At 46.2% G+C, this 20628-nt stretch overlaps 1 protein-coding gene and 1 non-coding gene across 12 annotated transcripts in view; both read right to left on the bottom strand.

Moving 5' to 3' along the window:
* Positions 1-20628, bottom strand: part of AGAP1 (ArfGAP with GTPase domain, ankyrin repeat and PH domain 1) — a 561575-nt gene that overhangs the window by 42506 nt on the left and 498441 nt on the right. The gene's annotated exons all lie outside the window — the stretch shown is intronic.
* LOC131399341 (small nucleolar RNA SNORA25) lies at positions 2991-3117 on the bottom strand. The gene has a single exon (XR_009217107.1). It is a non-coding gene; the product is annotated as a small nucleolar RNA SNORA25 (small nucleolar RNA).

Genomic DNA, 20628 nt, shown 5'->3' with positions numbered 1-20628 from the left:
TTTGCAGAGGACACTGATGTCACGAGAAGTTAAGTGAGCTGCACTGATCTGCAGCCCCAGTGGGACAAGAATCTGCAGTTTCTCACTGGGGTCCCTACGACGTCAAGCTGCTCCCTCTCACAGTCAGCTGCTGTGGAAGCAGGAGTCTGGAAAGGACTTAGACCAAGGACATCAGGACAACCCTCTAATGAGAACTGTCATTGGGTCTTTAATGAGAAGGAGGGGTGTCTACTATAAAAGACTGTCTGGAAGTCAAAAATCATGGGCTTTCTGTTCCCAGGGAAGCCCATAACCTTCTCCACAATCTCCCCTGCTGTCTCTGAGGGCAGTCCTGAGTTACCTTGGGAAGCTGGAGGCTCTAATTTTTCTGGAAACGGGTCAGCAGATACATGCAACACCTGGGTACTAGGGCTGTTTTATCAGGTCTGTGTTTGGGGAAGGGGCTGGGGTATGAAGTTGGTGGTTGTTGGGGGCAGGCAGACTGAGGGAGGGAGGCTGCGCCGGCCCAGGAGAGCTGTGGCCACATAGGACTTCGAGTCTGGGCAGTTGGCATTGACATACAAGGTCTCGGGATAGCCTGGGACGTGGACCGTACCCACAAGGCTCGGGGTCAGGCAATTCACACCTGAAGATCCGTAGGCAGGGTCCAGGGAACCAGTCCAGGACCGGGGTGTGAGGTAGGACCCCAGGCCTTGGGAGGTGATCGAAGTATAAGGCATTTCCCAAAACAGGGACGAGGTAGAAATCCAGTGGAATTTGGGCACAGAGACGCAATAAGGCTGTACACCATTTATTGACCCAGGGATTATGGAAGGGGCTTTACACAGCTCTGGAGCTCAGAACAGCCACATGAAGCAGACATTCTCCTCTCCAGCATACGGACGAGGACACCAAGGTCCTGAGAGGCTAAAGGACTCGCCTAAAGTAGCACAGCTGGTAAGCGGGGGAGCTGGCATTCAGACACCCGGCAGAGGCAGAATTCTTAATAACATTGCACTGGACTGCTCCAATTGATTGATCCAGGGAGAGGGGTTAAAGCTTCTAGAAAATTTTAAATGATATATGTGGCTCACGTTATACTTCTGGACTGTAAGTGCTGGTGTACACAGTGGTGACGACGAGAGAGAGATCTGAGCGGAAAATGTAAGGCTGTTCTTGGAGAGAAGAAACCATTTTCTGAGCAATGGAAAAACCACAGCTTACCTGAGTTTTTTTCCCTCCTGTGGGGATGTATTGAGTTCTCTCCTAGAGATGGCCAGGGACACCCAGTGGAAAGAGAATCATCATGACCATTAGCACTGGCATCTATGGGCAATTCTCAGTTCTCAACAACGGTGAATAATTCCAAAATCTGGCATGGCTTTTAAAGTTGAGAAAAATTCCGACTTTGTGTGCCAGCCATGTACAGCTGCAGCACCCCAACCTGCTCTGCCAAGGAGGCTGCCGGGAGCTTTGCAGAGACCCTGAAAGGGGTTGGGCAGTAGAGAAACTCCGAGGCAACGTTAGGAAGCACTCCCCCTCCCACTCCATGTTATTTTTCTCTTCTTTATTCTGTTATTAAAATGTTCACCTTTAGTTAATCTCTTCCAGACTAATAAGCCCAAATGGCCTCACTAAGCTATTAAAAGTTAGTTAGCTGCAGACAAGGTGGTACTTCCTGTTTCATCCACAGTGCCTCACAACCCCCAGCCCAGTGCAGATTCTCAAATGTTTGCTGAACTGAGCCCCAGCAGCGTCCCCTATGCAAACAGGACACACACAAGGGTCTGTAGATAACATGGCCACAGTGTGGCTCTGGGAGACTTCGTGTTGAACAGACGCTCCATCAGGCCCTGACATCCCCGGCCCGCCCCACAGCTGGACCTTCAAACTCCAGTGGGCAGCCTCAGCCTGTCCTCTGCACAGAGACCAATCCTTCCTGCAGGACTGGAGATGCTCAGCAAAGGCCACTTGTATGCAATTTGGGCTCTGACTCGGGCCACGACTATGCCAGACACTTCACCAGCCCCTCCCACTGTCTCCAACCAAATCCTGGGACACTTCAGAAATCCTGCATGTTTAGCCTGAGAGACTCTTAGATCTGCTGGACAGGATTCTGTGTGGATAAGGCCACTGAAGTTAAAGAAAGGACCCAGTGCAGCCTTCGGAAGGCCGACAGTGCTGGGTGTCCTTGCCTCGTCCTCTGTCTCTGTGCTGGCAAGGCCTCGTGCTTCTTTGATGGTTACTATTTGCCTCGGAAACGTGATTTTCTCCAGCTTCACTTAAAACTTCAGAACCTGCCCTCTTTTATTTTTCTCACCACTTAAAATGTGTGGCATATTTTTTTCTTTATCTAACAGCTTTATTGAGATATAATTCACATGCCATACAATTCGCTCATTCAAAGCATACAGTTCAATGGTTTTTGTTGTTTTCACAGTTGTGTCATCATCACCATAGAGCATTTTCATCACCCCAAAAACAAATCTCATGCCCATTAGCAGTCACGGCCCTTTTTCCTGATGCCTCCCCCGACCCTCCCCAGCCTCTGGCAACCACCAATCTACTTTCTGTCTCTATTGAATTGCCTATTCTGGATGTTTCATAGAAACAGACACAATGTGGGGTCTTTTGTCACTGGCCTCTTTCACTAAGCTTAGTGTTTTCAAGGTCATTCATGTTGTAGCATGAATCAGTACTTCATTTCTTTTTTGTGGCTGAAAAATAGTCCATTGTATGGATATACCACATTTTGTTTATCCATTTATCAGTTGATGGACATTTGGGTTGTTTCTACTTCTTGGTCATTATGAATAATGTTGCTACGAACATTCGTGTGCAAGTTTTTGTGCGGACTTGTGTTTTCATTTCTCCTGTGTATATAACCAGGAGTGGAATTGCTGGGTCGTATGCTAACTATGTTTATATTTAACGTTTTACTTTGTTTTGTTTAAACTTGGGAGACATTTACTTACTTTCCCACATCACAATCATGGATATGAGTGGCTAAATCTTATATCTCCTTAGGAAAACACAGCACTATTGAGCGACTATTACATCCTATGGAGAACTTCAATCTTTGGTCACAGTGTTAAGAGCTCCTGGTTTTGGTCCCATAAGCCCTCTTTGAAATGACCTATTTAACCTTTTGAAGAACACATCATTTTATAGATGTTCCTTACCTGCCAATAGTATATTGAAATACAGCTTAATTCCATTATTAATCACACAGATGGGTGAACGTGGCATTCTGGATGCTGCTCCTAACCAGCTGTCCTCTCTCCAACCCAGACTATGGGAACAAAATGAGAACAACCAGGTCCTCTTACAAGAGGAAACTGAGGCCTGGGGAGGGCATGTATCAAGGCTGTGTGGCTCAAGTACAAGTACTATGCCTCCTTAAGCTTTAATGCTCTTAGCACAGGGCCACAGTCAGTGGATGTCAGGGCTCCAGGCAAGTGTGCCCTCCGGGTGGCACCAATCTGCCAATTTCACGCACATGCTGTTCATGCCAGCAGCACATCCCCAGTCCTCCTAAGGCTTTAATCTCATAGACATCTTATAAGAAAGTCAAAATTAACAATTTAGGATGCATTCTAATTTATAAGATGCTTTTAACTTAATATACTATGACCAGCTCTCTGTGTTATTACATTTTCAGCTGCATCATTTTTAAAGGCTTCAAAATATTTCACTATATATACTATGCACTATAATCCTATATAGATTTTATATTATATAAATAGATACATTATTTATATACTAAAATAAATGATAACATTTAATCACCTATTTCGGATTCTTGCTTTATTTAAAATTTTTAACTATTATGAACAACGATGCAATGAATACCTTTGCAACTAAATCGTTTCACACAGCCTTCACTTTTTAAGAGAAATGTTAGAAGAACTGCTGGGTCAGAAAGTATGTCATTTTTAAGGCTGTTTATACAGATTGCCAAGTTCCTTCCAGGAAGGTTTTCCCTATTTTCACTCTTACCAGCAGTGCTGGAGGGGGAGGGAGGGGTCATGGGCACATTTCCATGAAACCCTGGCCAACACTAAGCATTATTATTTTAAGAAACATAACTATCTTTTCTTACCCATCAGATGTTGCACATTGATTTGCAGCTAATTATGTGATTTCAGTAAGAGCCACTCTGTTTTACAGGAACATACACAACATGCCCTTATTTTTGCCAGACCAGCTAGAACAAGACCGATGGCTGACCTTCAAAGTCGGGTGGTTACCATTTGGAACATGGTGAAAAATCCCCAGGGAGGGTCATTGCTCTTTGGTTTTCATGACCAGGCATGAAAATCACTCATGATTCCTGAGTCTCACCTCATATGTACGTAACATGTATGTTACAAAGGATGTGGAGGACATCCTTTGAGGTTGCTTCCCCAGAATCGGAGAAGAAATAACCCCTCATTCTCTTCTTCAACTACGTGTCACTTGCAGTCTTAGCCAGAGAATTTAGCGCACAGTAACACATATTATTTTGCACTACGTCATAAGAAAGTAATTGAATTGTCTTTCCAGAAACATCCTTCTTGTCTGTCCCAAAGGGGTTGGCACAACCACTATTACTGTCGATACTGATGAAATGTGCTGATCGCTGGATGTAGGACATTGTAGCAAATATGATGTGTGTACACTGTAATTTTTTAATGAGCTTGTTGAACTTGACCCCAAAGTATCTGAACTCTTAGAAATCTTTCTCCTTTAAAAGCTTGGTGATTTTTCCTTAAAAAAACTAATAGATGACATTTATCTAGAATTTAGTTCTTTATTTAGAAGATTAGGTATTCAGTACTGTGTTACATATATTGCTCATTTAATTATCAAAATCATCCTAAAGTAAAGGCAGGTCCTATAATTATCCCCACTTTGCAGATGGGGCAACTGAGGCACACAGAGGTCAAACAGCCCTGGATACAGAGCCAGTCAGTGGTAAACTAAGATTTGACCCTGGTCAGTTGAACCTGCGCCTGAACTTGAACCTCACCTTCAGAACCAGATCCACTTGGAGTGCATCTGACATACACTAAGCTCTTAGGTCTTAGTGATTAAAAAATTAAAAAAATTAAAATCCAATGGTTGATGAGAAAGTGTATTTCAGATATTCTTCTGAAAAAATAAAGCATGCAAAAAAAGATACCATTGGTAGAGCCACAACCCTTTTCAATATATTTTCTGAGGGAGAGAAGTCAGTCACAAAAACAGTCCATACCACAGAAGGCTATTTATATAAGTTTATAGAACAGGCAAAACTAATCTGTCCTGATAGAGATCAAATCTGTGACTGCTTCTTAACAGGGAGATAAACTGGAAGGGCTAACAGGGGAAGTTTCTGGAATGATAGAAATATACCAGTGGGAGTGTGGGTTACACAGGTGTGTGTGGTTGTCAAAACTGTGGAGCTGATCGCACACTCAAGATGTGTGCAATGCACTCTATGCAAATTATACCTTGAAATAAATTTTCAAAAATTACCCTTCCCCCACCTCACTAAATAATCCAATAATTGCAAAGAGTTCATGATTTATTTCAACAATTTCAAAAGAATGGCTTTAGAGTGAGTCTTTGGTTTCCATTTGGACATTTAGAATAAGGTATTCACACTTCTGGTAACGGCCTTTGCACCCCCATGTCAGCCTGCAGGTCAAATTTCCTTGCAATCCATGTTTTAGTACATGCATTGGCAAAGAGGATGGTCTCTCCTGCGCTCAGGAAGGCTGGTCATATGATGAGAATGGGGAGGGCAGCGGGCCCTTCTCTCCAGGGGAGAAAGGCAGGATGCTCCTTGCCCAAGTGTGACCTTCAGACCTCGAGATCTTCCTTGGACAGGAAGACAAACAATGAGATGGGGTTTTCCAGGAAGCACGGCCAAGCCACACTCGGGAGCACATCCCACCACGGGCCTTGAGCAGGGACACTGACGCTGGCGGACGCACACTGACCACAAGATAGCTACCCCGTAGGATCTCAGCAGAAGAGCTGTGGAGAAAAGCCGCAGTGACTTGAAAGTCCATATTCAACGGCAAAAGGAGTTCCCCAGCAGACGAGGAGTTTGATGGACAGAATCAGGGCTTTGGAGGGCCAAGTAAAACCAGTGTTAGAACATAGGCCCCACTTTTCATTTAACACGCGGTCCAGCTGGGTATGACAGGGCTCACAAACTCAACATGATGAGACAACTGTCAAAAGATCCCCCTTTTTAAAAAGACTAGTGAGATGAGCTGCTCCAGCAACAACTGGACCCACTCCCTCACCTTGGGAAACAGGATTTCGTCGTAAACATGCACATTCAAAGTGTCGTTCCTTTTTCTACATGCTCTCTGGCTCCTGCGGGCCTCCCTTTAGATGATCGCCCAACTGTCCACGGTCTGCCCAGACACCATTCCTATTCTCAAGAGAGCCTGATGCAGTGTTAGCAACATGTCAGCAAAGGTTTCCAGGCTGCCTGCGATTAGAACATTTAGGGTAGCTGTCTTTGATGGCTGCTTCACAGCCAGATGAAAACCAGCCACAAGGGGAGTGTATTTCAGAAATAAAGCACAGCCAGTGGAACGCAGGGTAACAAGCAGATGCAACAATAGGGTGACCCACGCTGAAGAAGCCACACCGACACCCCTCACTCAAAGCCGATGGATGTGCTCCCTGCACTTGGATAAGTTATTTAGCCTCGCCTGGTTCAACGATTTCCAAACCACACGTGCAAACATCAGGGACAGAGCCTTTTTCAACACTGTTGAAACCGGGGAAGTTTTAGGAAGCCCGTGATTAAGTCAGAACATCCATGTCTCTTTCACCGGCACAATGTCCACCCCGAGTTGACGAGCCATCTGATTTTGAGTCTGTAGAGAATCACTAGACTAGAGATGCTGCCACTGAGGCAAGGCCGACCCCTGCTGGGTTGATCTTTCCTCCTCCACCAGCTCTGGGGTCTGCAGAGAAGGATTTGGGCTCCTTCTTGCCTCCCTGTCCACTGCCTTCATTTCCTACATCAAGTTCTCTGGTCACCCTGAAGGATGCGTGGGGATTGACTCTGCTGGCTTTATCTGGGGTCTCTCCCTGCAGCCGATAGGCCTAGTCGGGTTTAGGTGAGGGTAACAGTCAGTGTCTGAAGGGACCTGGGGAGTTTAGGAAACGGTGTAATTAGCATTCACCAATGAGAGCAGGCAAGGCCCTGAGGTCAGGTCCCCCACACCGACAGAGTGGCAGCCACAGCTGTCCTGTTCTGTGGTCACACACCGCACCCCGTGCAGCCATTTCACACATGCAGGCCACTCCCTGGGCGCCTGGGGGAGGCCTGGCAGCCTCCCCGCCTCCCCCAGCAGTCAGCTCATTCACAGGGGCCGAGCCAGCCCTTTCCTGGTGCCCTTGGCAGCTGGAGGGTGCAGGGAAAGAAGCTCCCCATGCTGCCTCTCTGGGGAATCCAGGGGAGAAAGGCAGGAGCTAATGCTGAGTGGGACCTTCAGACCTCAAGACTCCTCACCTCTTAGCAAATGTGGTTCATCTGACAACGGCGCTGCATTAAAGACGGCTTTTTAAGGAGGGTGGAAAATGATTCTGGAGTAAGGCTTGGCCTTCACCTGGCCTGAGAACAACACTCTTCCATCTGCTTCATCCACACCTGGGCCACAATGCCTCCCCTGGACCTTGACCTCGGCCGATGACCTGGGAGCGGCTGATGTCCTCCTGGCCCTGCTCTGTGGCCCCTCAGACCCTGCAGGGCAGGTCAAGAGGAGATGCTCTATGCTTGTCTCAGAACTGCAGGACTGGCTGCAGGGGCCAACCTTCCCCGAGTCCCATCCTGCCGAGGCCTCCAAACTGCCCAGCGTTCTCTAATAATCAGGAGCAAGGCATGCAGAGAAATCAGGCTGGAAGGACTGTTGAAGGCGCCTGCTCTGCCCTCATCTCGGCTTCGACCCCCTCCTGTGCTAAGCCCAGGGACAGTCCTGATCCAGCTCACGCTTTTTTTCCCAGGAGACCCATCACGGGAAGGTGGCCTCAGCTCCACAGAAACCCGTAAGGCAGCGACTGTTCTACAGGCCTCGGAGGCTCTGTGGACCAGCTTACCTGCATGCTTCTTGCAAGACAGCCTTTCACGTGCTCGGAGAGAGCTGACCACGCTGCCCCTTCTCTCTCCTTGGCCTCGGCACTACTGACCTCGGGGCCGGATAATCCTTTGTGGTGCGGCCTGTCCTGCGAGCTATAGGATGCTCAGCAGCATCCCTGGCCTCTACCCATGAGATGCCACATCTCCCCCTCTCCAGTTGTGACAACCAAAAACATCCCCAGACACTGCCAAATGCCCCCCCTGCCCCATTGAGAACCACTGCTCTGATTCCACAGATCGTCTGACAAACGTCCCTATGTCAGCAGAGAAGCTGAGTCAGCCCTGTGTGCTTTCCCTGCACTTCTCACACGATCGCCACAAGCACCTCCAGAAGCAGGCGCTACGGTTCCCAGTTTACAGACGGCAAGACTGAGGCCCAGGTGTGGTCAGCTCACCTGCTGGTGGGGGGCAGAGTGAGGACCAGAACCCAGCTTGGGCCTCTTCCAAAGCTACTGCCTTTGTCCTCTCAGGAGCTGCCATTTAAAGCTTCAAGAGCAGACCGAGGAAAAAAGCCATTATACCTGTTATCTTGATTTTATCTTTAAAATAGAAACCAGAAAGCGCCTTCCCTGATCTCAAGATACTTGAAGAGACCAACCTTGCTAGGAATGGGTGTTCCCTAAGTGAGAGCAACAATACTGTTTGGGGTCTGGGAGTTTACTTCTCACCTTCCAGAAGCCTCTCCCGGCATCATGAAATGGCCTCCAGGCTTTCTCTCTGCACTTCTCCTCGCTTTTGTCAAGCAGGCTGCTCTCAGCTTCACCTGCTCCCCAGGAGACGTTTTCATGTAAGGACTCTGCTGTCAGGAAGAAAATCACCCACGCCTGGTTGCAGGTCCGAGCGAAATCAATGTTTCCAATAAGCGCCAGAAAATGCTCCCCTTTTCTGCTCTTTCCTCATCCAAAGTGCTCAAAGGACCCCCCCAAGAGCAGACACGACGTCCAAGCAACAGGCAGGATGTAAACTTTACAGAGCCGGCCTCCGATTTTCACCTTCAGGAGGAAGTGGGAATGACCAGCACTCACGTGGGGAAGTAAGAACATAATGTATCAGACAGACTTAGGGGACTGACTAGTTGTCTCTCAGGGGTTGCTAAGCCTGAAAAGTAAAACAGAAATTTGAGCTAATGTGCTTTTGCATCTGTTCTCCATAGTGCTCAGATCGCATTACGGCCCCCAAGCACTGGAAAGAAGACAGTACAACGCGTGGCAGAGGGTGGGTGTGGGAGAGCGAGCCCCCTCCACCCGCCTCCAGCTGCCCATTTCATATGGTGGGATGCAGGAGGGACAGGCACGGACACACTGCCACTGGACATCCTACATTCTGCTGACCCCACTGGCCACTGCACTGTCTCACTGTTGTCTGGTGTCACACACAGTTACCCTTTGGTCACTGAACCCACAAAAGCCCAGGAGCAAAGCAACGAGGCTCAGAGCATCACGGGCTTTGGAGATGGGTTCCTGGGGACAAATTCCGTGTCACCATGTACCCACTGTGTGATTGCCGTGTCCTCAGCTACAACATGGGGACAAAAAGTGCACCTTTCCAAAAGGGTTCTTAAATAACAGGACCTGTGTAAGGTGCTGGGCACGGTGGCTGTGCTTTGTGGGCCTCAGAGAATGCCAGGTGCTGCTACGGCTAATGTGCAGGACAGTGGTGGAGGGGCCTGCCTGCCCCCAGGTGCCACAGCAAGTGGGCAGGCTGCCGACGGCCTGGCACACATGGTCTTTGTGGCATCGACAAGTCATGTTGTTCCTGGAGGCTGCACTTTGTGGGCAGTATGGGCAATACCAGCCTTTTCAATCCATTTAGGTAAGTGCTCCTCAGGCCCCAGGCCTTTGGGGCCTGCTCAGTTTGTTTCTTGATGCCTTTAGTGCAGTGGGCATGACGGGCAAGGTGCCAAGGCCAAAGTGGGGGCAGGTGGGCAAGCCCATCCTTCAAAGTCACCTTGCACTGGGCCACAGGATCCTTAGTTGGAAAGGTCTCTCGTACGTAAGCCCAAAGACCACATACGAAGCAGCGGCCGTCACGTATCACTGAACACGTGGGCCCGTCAGGGAGAATTTTAAATCTTCTCCCACCTGCAGAACATCACATGACTTCACAGAACATTCCGGCTCTTCCTGTCCTGCGCATGTGTCTCTCCACTGCTTCTTAGCTCTTGGTGCTTTGTGGTGTTGGAAATCGTTTCCTAAACATAACCAGGATTACATTTTAATCCCTTAACACTACCTTCCCAATCACAAAGACTCATCCCCTTGGCATTTAGTTCACCTGGAAAGGGTGCTCTGCTTTGTCACAACTGAGTCTAGGAAGAAACATCCTTGCTTGATACGGGTGGAGCTGTACCTCTATCAGGACTGCTGGTGAAATCATCTCCAGTTGCCATCTTACTATATGGCACAGCCATTGGTTTTGTTGCTCTTTGGAAAACAAGGTTGATTCCAGGGGATTAAAAAATCTCACCATGCTGTGTCAAGGTGAAGCATTATCATTAAAAAACACAACAAAACTGCCTATAGACATGATTGTAATGGAACAAACGAGACTTTTAAAATCACAAGTAATTTTTTTTAACCATTATCAGGTTACTTGAGACAGAAAATGACATTATATCTTACTTTTTTTTTCCTGATGCAAAGCCTACTTTTTATTAAGAATTTAAGCAATTTCAGTGTTCATTTGTATTTTTGCCGTAGTGCCATCTTCTTCAGTCTTGTGTTGTTTTGGCCTTGTGGGAGTCACCATTCCCACCAGATTAGCGCCCCCTGGATGGAATCTGAATCCTACTTTTATCTCCCGTAGTGCCAGGAACACTGCTTTATACATAATGAGTCTTAGACACCCTCCGTCTTACAGTTCTCTAAACTGTCTTCTGCACTTTTAAATGAGTTGGGTTCTACACAGCTGTAAGCAGCTGGTGCAGACCACCTTGCGTCTTTTTCGCGTAATGTCACGTCACATTCTCTAAGTCCTGACGTTCACTGTCTTTTGTGCATGGAGCCTTCCATTGGATTGATCCTCCACGGAGCCTTCAGCCGGGTGCTTATTTCCACTTCATTTGTATCAATCATGCGTCATAGCCCCGACTTTAGCTTTGGGGAAAAAAAAATTAATCTCTCAAATGTTTAGTGAGCATCTACTGTGGTTCCTCGGGGACTTTATGGAATATAGGATTATTCTCATTTCCTTTAATGCATTTAGAAAGATACAGTTTGGCATTCTAGAACGAAAATGTATTCATCTTTTCCAGTTTGTCTTCCACGCCCCTAGAAGAAATCTCCTGGGAAAGTTATTGTGTTCTCAGAGGGCTGTGCAGGAGTCATTTAAAGGAAGCCAACAGTCTGCAGGAGAGCTGATCCCAGCTGCCTCTGCGGTGGCGCGGGTTTAATTTTTGGTTGGCTCTTCCATGATCCTCAGCTGGGGTGCTGCTGGCATTTTGGGCAAAGCAATTCTTCCTTTCCTAGGACTGTCCAGGGCTTTAGCATCCAGGCCTCCAGGACTAAATGCCAGCCATGCCCCTTGCCCTATGGTCATTTCCAAATGCTTCCTGGGCTGAAAACCACTGGAGGACTGAGAAGGCAGGCACAAGGACCGTGTCATTTGTAGACAGAATCCCATGCTCACATGCAGTCGACTTCTCTTAGGAGCCTCTCGATGACAAGTGATGAGCTAACTTAGGCCTACTCCAAGTCACAGGCAAGCCATTTCCCTGTCTCGGTGACCTCTTCTCTGAGTTTAAACAGACATCTCCTAATTTCATTAAGATCACGAGGATCAGTGTGAGAACATATGTGGCAGCCCTTGGAGGTCCTTGAGAAAGTCACACGATTATGTATTTGTCGCCCAGGGTCATTTGTATTAGATCATGCACGTTAGAGATGCTTTGTACATGAGTGAGTCCTCAGACTGAGTGATGTGTCCTCCAGTAATGTTCATCTTCCGGACCCCAGGTTGATGAAATTTCGTATCGTTACAAATGTCATTTAATTATGTGAAGCTTTCATGGTGTTGTCATTGCTGTTACCACTCTGTGGGGCCTCGAGCAAGTTCTCCGAGAAATCAGGACTCGGCAGTGCGAGGAGACTTGCTTTGTCCTGCTGGTTTGGATGGAATTGCCCCAGAAGCCCAGAGATCCTGCTCCAAAGCCATGACTGGACAGGCAAGGCTGGGCCTCGGCCATGCTGGGGCGGGCTGCCTAACCACCTTGTCAAGATTGCTGGACACAAACGCGTGTCACTTCTACCTTCACTCACACGAAATCAAACCGTCAGGATTTTACGAGTGAAATTACCTTTGGTTGTTCTGCTTGTCATTTAAAGGCCTCGCCATTGGCCCAATGGCCCAAGAAAGAAACCTAACCATCACCTGGGATGCTTGTCTCTTCCAGGCCCTGCATTCAGTTTGGGTAAGAGTCCTGATGACGTTGCTCCCCTGGATCTCCTTGGTCTGATTCTGCCTCGGGGGAGGCTGTGCAGCCAGCAGGACCTGGGCTGGATTCTGGCTCCTGCATTTACAGGCTGAATGACTCAGGCCGGTTTCCTCAACTATCAAAGGGGAGAATGATGTCGATTTGTCCTGTGGATTCCACAACGCAATGCCTGGACTCTCACAGGCTCCCCGAAGACTCTCAATACCTGGCGGTGATGATCAATGATTCAGACTCACTCATTCACCTGCACACGAGGTACCACCTTCCATCCGCTCTCACCCTCCTGTGGTTTGTCCTCCCAAGGCAGGGATTTTTTGGCTAAAGTGCAAATCCGGCTCAGAGTATGATGCTCGATAAACTCCTCTGCTGGATCCCCATGCCAAATGAGGGGGAGACATGCTGGCTGAGCCGACCTTTCCCCACCACCCAGGCTTCAGCCGCCCTCTCATGCTTCTACACCTTTGCCTAGAACGTTCTTTCATCATGAAATGTCCTGCCTCATCTGTTCTCCCTTGGAAATTCCTTGTCTTTTTTTTTAATTGACATAATTCATATACCATAAAATTCACCCTTTAAGTGTGCACGACTCAGCGGGTTTTGGTATATTTACAAGGTTGTACAGTTACCGCCACCATGGACATCCAGATCATTTTTATTATCCCTAAAAAAAGTCACTCCCTATACCCTACTGCCCCTCCTCCCTCAGCCCCTGGCAAGCTCTAATCTATCTTCTATCTCCATGGATTTACCTGTTATGGTCGTTCCATATAAATGGAATCATACAATATGTGGCCTATTATGTCTGGCTCCTTTCACTTAGTATAATGTTTTCAAGGTTCATCCATGTTGCAACGTGTACGGTACTTTATTTCTTTTAATGTCTGAGCAACATTCCATCCTATGGATATAACACATTTTTATTATCCTGTCATCAGTTGATGGCTATTTGGTTTGTTTTCACTTTTTGGTTATTATGAATAACGCTGCTATGTACATGCATATACAAGTTTTTGTATAGACATGTGTTTTCATTTCTCTTGGGTATATATACCTAGGAGAGGAATTGCTGGATTGTATGGTAACTCTATGTTTAAATTTTTGAGGAACTGCTAGACTAGTTTCCAAAGTGGTTGTGTCATTTAGGAGTCCCACCTATTTGCTCCTAAATGCTCCCATTTAGGAGCAGCGTATGAGGGTTCCAATTTCTCCACATCCAACACCTGCCATTGTCCATCTTTTCGATTATAGCCATCCTAAGTGGGGGTGAAGTAGTATCTCAATGTGGGTTTGATTTCCATTTTCCTAAGAAGTGATGATATCTGGCATCTTTTTATGTGCTTACTGGCTATTTGTATACCTTGTTTGGGGAAATGTCTGTTCCTATTGTTGAGCTGTAAATATTCTTTATACAATCTGGACACTAGACCCTTATTTGACATATGGTTTTTAATTCTTTTCACCCATTCTGTGTGTTGCCTTTTTACTTTCTTGATATTATCCTTTGAAGCACTAAAATTTTTAATTTTGATGAAGTCCAGTTTATTTTTTTTGTCTGTTGTTTATGCTCTAGGTATCATATCTAAGAAACCACTGGCTAGTCCAAGGTCACAAAGATTTACCCCTCTGTCTTCTTATAAAAGTTTTATGGTTTCAGTTTTTACACTTAGGTCTTTGATTCACTTGGAGTTAATTTTTGGATACAAATGAGACAGGGGTCTAATTTCATTCTTTTGTATGTGGATATCCAGTTGTCCCAGTACCACTTATCGAAAAGACGATTTTTTTCCCCATTGAATTATCTTGGCATTTTTGTTGAAAGTGAGTTGATCACAGATGTATGGGCTGATTTCAGAACTCTCAATTCTACTCCGTTGCTCTACATGTCTATGCTTATGCCAATCACAGAGTCTTGGATTATTATAGTTTTGTAAAGTTTTGATATGTATGAGTCTTCCAACTTTGTTACTCTTTTTCGAGATTGTTTTGTCTATGTGGGGGTCTCCTGCATTTCCATATACGTTGTAGGATCAGCTTGTCCATTTCTACAAAAAACAGCAGCTGAGATTTTGAAAGACACTGTGTTGAATCTATACATCAATTTGGGGAGTACTGCTGTCTTAACAATATTAAGTCTTCCAGTCCATGAACATGGATGTCTTGCCAATTATTTAGGTCTTCTTTAATTTCTTTCAATGTTGCTTTGTAGTTTTCAGTATATAGGTTAAATTTATTCCTTAGGGCCGGCCCTGTGGCTTGGTGGTTAAGTGCGCGCGCTGCGATGCTGGTGGCCCGGGTTCGGATCCCGGGTGCGCATCGAGGCACCACTTCTCCGTTCATCCTGAGGCCGAATCCCACATACAGCAACTAGAAGGATGTGCAGCTACGACATACAACTACCCACTGGGGCTTTGGGGGGAAAAATAAAATAAATAAAATCTTTAGAAGCATTTCACCCTTTTAAAAAAAAAAAAAAATTTATTCCTAAGTATATTATTCTTTTTGATGCTATTGTAAATGGAATTGTGTCCTCAATTTTATATGGATTGTTCATCACTAGTGTATAGGAAGACAACTGAGTTTTGTATATTGATCCTGTATTCTTCAGTCTTGCTGAACTCATTTATTAGCTCTAATGTTTTACTGTGGATTCCTTCGGATTTTCTATATACAAGATCATGTCATCTGCATACAGAGATAGTTTTGCTTCTTCCTTTCAAATCAGGTGACTTTGGTTTCTTTTTTCTTGCCTAATTCCCTGGCTTGAACCTCTAGTACAATGCTGAATAGCAGTGGTGACAGTGGACATCCATGTTCTGTGCCTGCTCTTAGAGAGAAACCTTTTAGTACTTCACCACTAAGTGGGATATTAGCTGTAGGTTCTTCATAGATGCCCTGTATCAGGTTGAGGAAGTCTCCTTCTATTCCTAGTTTGCTGAGTGTTTGTATCATGAAAGGGTGTTGCATTTTGTCAGATGTATTTTCTGCATCTCTTGAGAAGCTCATGTAGTTTTATTCCTTTATTCTATTAATGCAGTGTTTTATGTTGATTGAGTTTTGTATGTTGAACCAACCCTGCATTCCTGGAAAAATGACATTTGATTATAGTGTATAATCCTCCTGTACTGGGGCCAGACACAGAGATGTTCTCTGTGGGTTGTAGCACCTGCCAAGATACCATAATGGATGTGCCAGGCCAGACAGAAGTCTGGTAAAGAAAGAAGACAGATACCTGGGTCTCAAGAAACGAGGAATGAAGTCCAGGGACTTGGGCAAAGACAGGGAGGGGGACTCCAGGCAGCATTGTGGACATTTGTTTATAATGCTTGGTGTAGACCAGTGCTTCTTAAACTTTAATGTGCAGAGGAATCACCTAGAGAGTTAAAACACATCACTAGGGCCCACCCCAGAGATACTGATTGGGTAGGCTTGGGGTGGGGCCCGAGAATGTGCATTTCTAGGTGATGTTGATGCTGCAATAAACCACTCTACGGATACAAAGCAAAATAAACTTGGACCACATCTTCCACATCAGCAGACCCTCCCCAGCACCTGAGAGGGCACAGGCCACCTGTCTCTCTCACTGCCAGCATGCAGGACCCAGGTACAAAGCTGATCGAGTTTTCCAGATAAAAAGAAGCTCAGGAAACTTCATAAATATTATTTTCTTTTAGCATTACATCTACATGATTAAGTGGGCAGAAATAATGACTGGTTTCATCTTACAAATGAGAAAATGCCTGTTTTTTTAAAAATCAAAATCACACGGGCTGGTCCCGTGGCTTGGCGGTTAAGTGCGCGCGCACCGCTACTGGCGGCCAGGGTTCGGATCCCGAGCGCGCACCGACGCACCGCTTCTCCGGCCATGCTGAGGCTGTGTCCCACATAGAGCAACTAGAAGGATGTGCGACTATGACATACAACTATCTACTGGGGCTTTGGGGGAAAAAAAGGAGGAGGATTGGCAATAGATGTTAGCTCAGAGCCGGTCTTCCTCAGCAAAAAGAGGAGGATTAGCATGGATGTTAGCTCAGGGCTGATCTTCCTCACACACACAAAAAAAAATCACAGAAGATGCTGACCATGGAACCAGAACTAGAAATCCTCTGGCCTGGCTCCATACTTCATCATGCAGATAATAAATATGATCGTGAGGCTTTCTGAAAGACAAGCTCAATGTTTTCAACAGGGAGTGTCGGGTCAGGTACATGAACAGAGGGAGGTTTAGGCAGGAGAAAGATGTGGTTATGTGAAAAGCTGGGGCTTGAACCCCACGTCTATGTTGGCTGATCTGTATATTTAGAGGTCTCAGCACTGTTTTCCACAGAAGCTTTTAGGATTAACGTCAACTGTAGAGAATGAAGACTTTAGAATCATGACCATGTGACTTACAATATCAGGTCTGCCACATGAATGTAAATGAAAATGAATGATGTTTTATTCTAAGTTACCATGAGTGAGGCGCCTAGATTTTACGTGGAAAAATATTGTAGTTATATTATTATACATAATAATATTACACTAGCAAAATATAGACACAGACACACAATGGCTAATAGGAGTATAAGCTGAGGCCAAGGGGAGGCGAGGGAAGGGGAGCTGGAATCTCTAGATGCTACGACTGACCATCAGATTTGGTCACGTGATGCTGAGCAATGAAAGGACAGGAACAGCAGAAGGACCAGGGATGGGCTTCAGGGGTCAGATCCTGGGTTCAAGCGATCTGTCCCATAGTCCTGTGTGACCTTGGACAAACGACTCAAGCACCTCAACTCATAATCTTCTCACTTGGAAAATAGGAATCATCCTGTGTTGCAGGGGGGCTCCATGCTAAGGAAAAGCACATAGGACACTGGGAAGCAGAATATTCCTCAGAAGAGAGCAAGTTTCTGGTGCAAAATAATGAAAACACCACTGAAAGAAACGGTCCTTTAGAAAATGCTCTCCTGTTGGAGGAACCCAAACAGAGGCAGTTGTTTTAGAGATCATTTCTAAGCCCATGTTTGGAATGTCTTCCATGATAGATAACTCAAGCCTAAAAAGGTTGATTTTCACGTTACATTCCTTTATATACACTCACAAATGGACAGAGGCTCACCCGTCATCAGGGCACTCAGAGGACAGCTGATGCTGATGACTTGCGTTTTCATCTACCAGAAATCAGGAAAATTCTTAAAAATAAAAAACTCCTTAACTGTCTCCACAGCTACATTTCAGAGAGTAAATGATAGGGACTTTCAACCCAAGACAGCTCCCTGGTCGCAAAGCAGGCTCCCAGGACACATCTGGTTTCCTGCAGGATCAAATAAAGAGCTGGGGTCCATGTACAGCAGGCGGCCATAATAAACCAGGAGCACTATTTTGTCCATGTGGTTCAAAGGCAAGTGTAAGGAATAGCGGTCCTGTCAAAAGCGGATCCCATTTCACTTAACCTTACGGAGAATCTTCTTAAAATTGCCTTTCTTATAATCAGAGCTAGTCTATGCCCAGAGCTTCTTCGGAGAGTACTGCTGCTGAGCGTGAATTCCTGCCAAGCTCCCCGACCACGGTTTTCTAGATGAATTGCTGTATTTGTTGTCAAATGTAATCTATAGGTATTATTTTTGAGGCAGTGTTAATGTACTTCTCATTTGTACATTTTCCTAATTGGCTTAATATTTATAGTGGAATATTTCTGATCTGGGTGCAGAGCTCTGGTAAACTCAAGCATATTTAGCAACGTGCTAATGAGGACCATCCAGTCATAGAGGGTCGCTAAGTAAGTTATGGCTCTCGCTGTCTGATTCCGAGCCAGCCTGCGATGAGGAGTCGCTAAAACATCTTAAGTAAAATCTGAGGTCCCCAAGCAGCTGCTGGGTTTGCAGAGCTGTGGACGTATAAACTTTATTGGCAGTAAATGTCACTCCTGCATTCGGGTGGCGTGCCTGCAAACCCACGGCTCCTAGGAGCCTGCCACTGTCCCTGCCTGGACAGGAGGCCGGGAGGCCGGGCCCACTCTGAGGCTGGGGCTGGGGCATGCCCGCTGACAGGCACACCATGATGACAGAAATTCACTCTGAGTTGCAATTAGTGGCACTGTCATTTTCGGGGGCTCCTGCCAATTAATTAAGCCTGTCAAACAGAAAAACCACAGCGCTCACATGATAATTTATATTGGAAGAGACGAGCCTATGGAGCACAGCGGCCTCCTCCACAAACAGAATTCTCCCTCAGAGCACTGAAATAAATACGAGAAAATAAATAAAACAACAGAAAAGAATGTGTTGGGGGGGGGTCTGCAGGGGAAGAAGAAAGTTAAGCTGTCCTTGTTCTAATTGTTAACTCTGATCACCAGAGTAGAAGACAGGCTGATTAAAACTCCAAACGAGCCCCCAGCTCCCTGAACCCTCTGCGTCCGTCCGGGATGATAGAATCAGAGGAGTTTATTCATACCATTAAGCCCCAGAGAACTTAATTGAAGGAAGAGCACAGCCCGGACCTTGACAAGCGGGAGGTCACAGTAATTGCTGCCGGACATATTTAACATTAAGATAATCAGGCCATTAATTACCCTTTGGATCATTAAATCAGCCAGTTGCAAAATGAAATTTCTGCCTCTATTACTCACTTGAGAGACCACAGGGGTGGCCTTTAATTTATCAGTGAGCTTGAGATACAAAGGCTGGGGCCGGGGGAGGGCAGGCAGGGAGGGGGCCGCGCGGTGGTGGTGGGGCATCAATCCGCCATGCTCCATGATCGTGGCAAATTAACTAGGTAAGATAACCTCCGCTTGCAAAGGCAGAAGCTGGGGGTATGTAAATAGATGAGGGCAGACAGGGAGATCAGAGTCTGCACACCACTTAGCAGGATAATAAAGGAAATCATCCTTGATTATCAGTGCTAATTTGGACACTGCCGGTAGCTTGTTATGCGTGTTCTGAGTAGCATTTAATTAATTCAATTGCTTGTTAATGAGGGAAGTGACATGTGGGGAGCAGATGCCACCCAACTGCAGATGGGTTCTGGTCATCACTGCAACGTCCTTTTTTTTTTTCTTTCTATTTCTCCCCCAGTCCATTTCTTTTTTTTAAAGAAAGAAAACAGGAAAAGGTGTCAAGCATAGAGGAACACTCAAAAGAGACAAAACACTGACCTCGGCAGGCCAAGAACTGTTGAAAAATAATCAGATGAGACAATCCTGGGCCTGTGTGGGTACTCATGTTCCCTAAGGCCACATTTGGAACAGTGCATCTTTATGCCAGAAATTTGAGCCTGAGATTACTATATTGTGATCTGCTGATCAAACCTCGAGAGACAAAGACGTGGCCAAGTGGTTTTGCTTTTAATATCTCAGAGTCAGCGGCGGGGATCCAATTATTTTCAGTTTGGATACATCGCCTCTTTATCAATATCTCCATGTGCATAAATAAGACGAAAGCACCGTTCCGAAATCAAAAAGAGCCGGAACCCGTGTCACTGGGCAGACTCGCTCCGTCTGGAAGTGTGCAGCCAGCCTCTCCCATGCAGATTTCTGACGTGTGGCCCCAAATCTTCCTCCCGAAGGGACGTCTTTTTATAGGTTAAAGACAAGAGGGAGTTCGGGTGCGCAGGCGAACTTACAAATAATGACAAAAAGAAAAAGGATGCTCAAAGAGAGAAAAACACGTCTACTGAATCAGCCAACCAGGTTCCCTTCCGAGTGGAATCAAAGAGGTGATGGGCATTTCAGTTGGGCTCAGAGCTTCTCCCAACGGCTCTTTCATGGAATTGAGAGCACCATTCTCCACTTCCAGGTTCCTTGGATTTCCTAGACCAAATCGCCAGGCTCCTGGACCACCATGTAAATAGGCTACCTGCACTGAAATGCAAATCGCAACTGGTCCCCACAGACCCTCATGGGCCAGATGTCTCGACACTGAGACACAAAGATGGGAGATGAAGGAAGAAAAGCCGCAGAGCCGAGCAAAGTTTGGCATCTGCCAAGAGGAATGTGGCACCAGAGGGCTCTGTGCGGTGCTAGTAGGAAATGATTTTCACTGCAGTCAATCCAAAAAGCTTCCAGGTGAACTGAGAATGGGAATAAAGAAGAACAACCAGCCACAGTGACGCAGAG

The sequence above is a fragment of the Diceros bicornis genome, chromosome 37, assembly GCF_020826845.1.
Source record: "Diceros bicornis minor isolate mBicDic1 chromosome 37, mDicBic1.mat.cur, whole genome shotgun sequence".
Classification (NCBI taxonomy): Eukaryota; Metazoa; Chordata; class Mammalia; order Perissodactyla; family Rhinocerotidae; genus Diceros; species Diceros bicornis.
The sequence above is the reverse complement of the archived record's forward strand: the minus strand, read 5'-3'. Positions and strand labels throughout refer to the sequence as shown.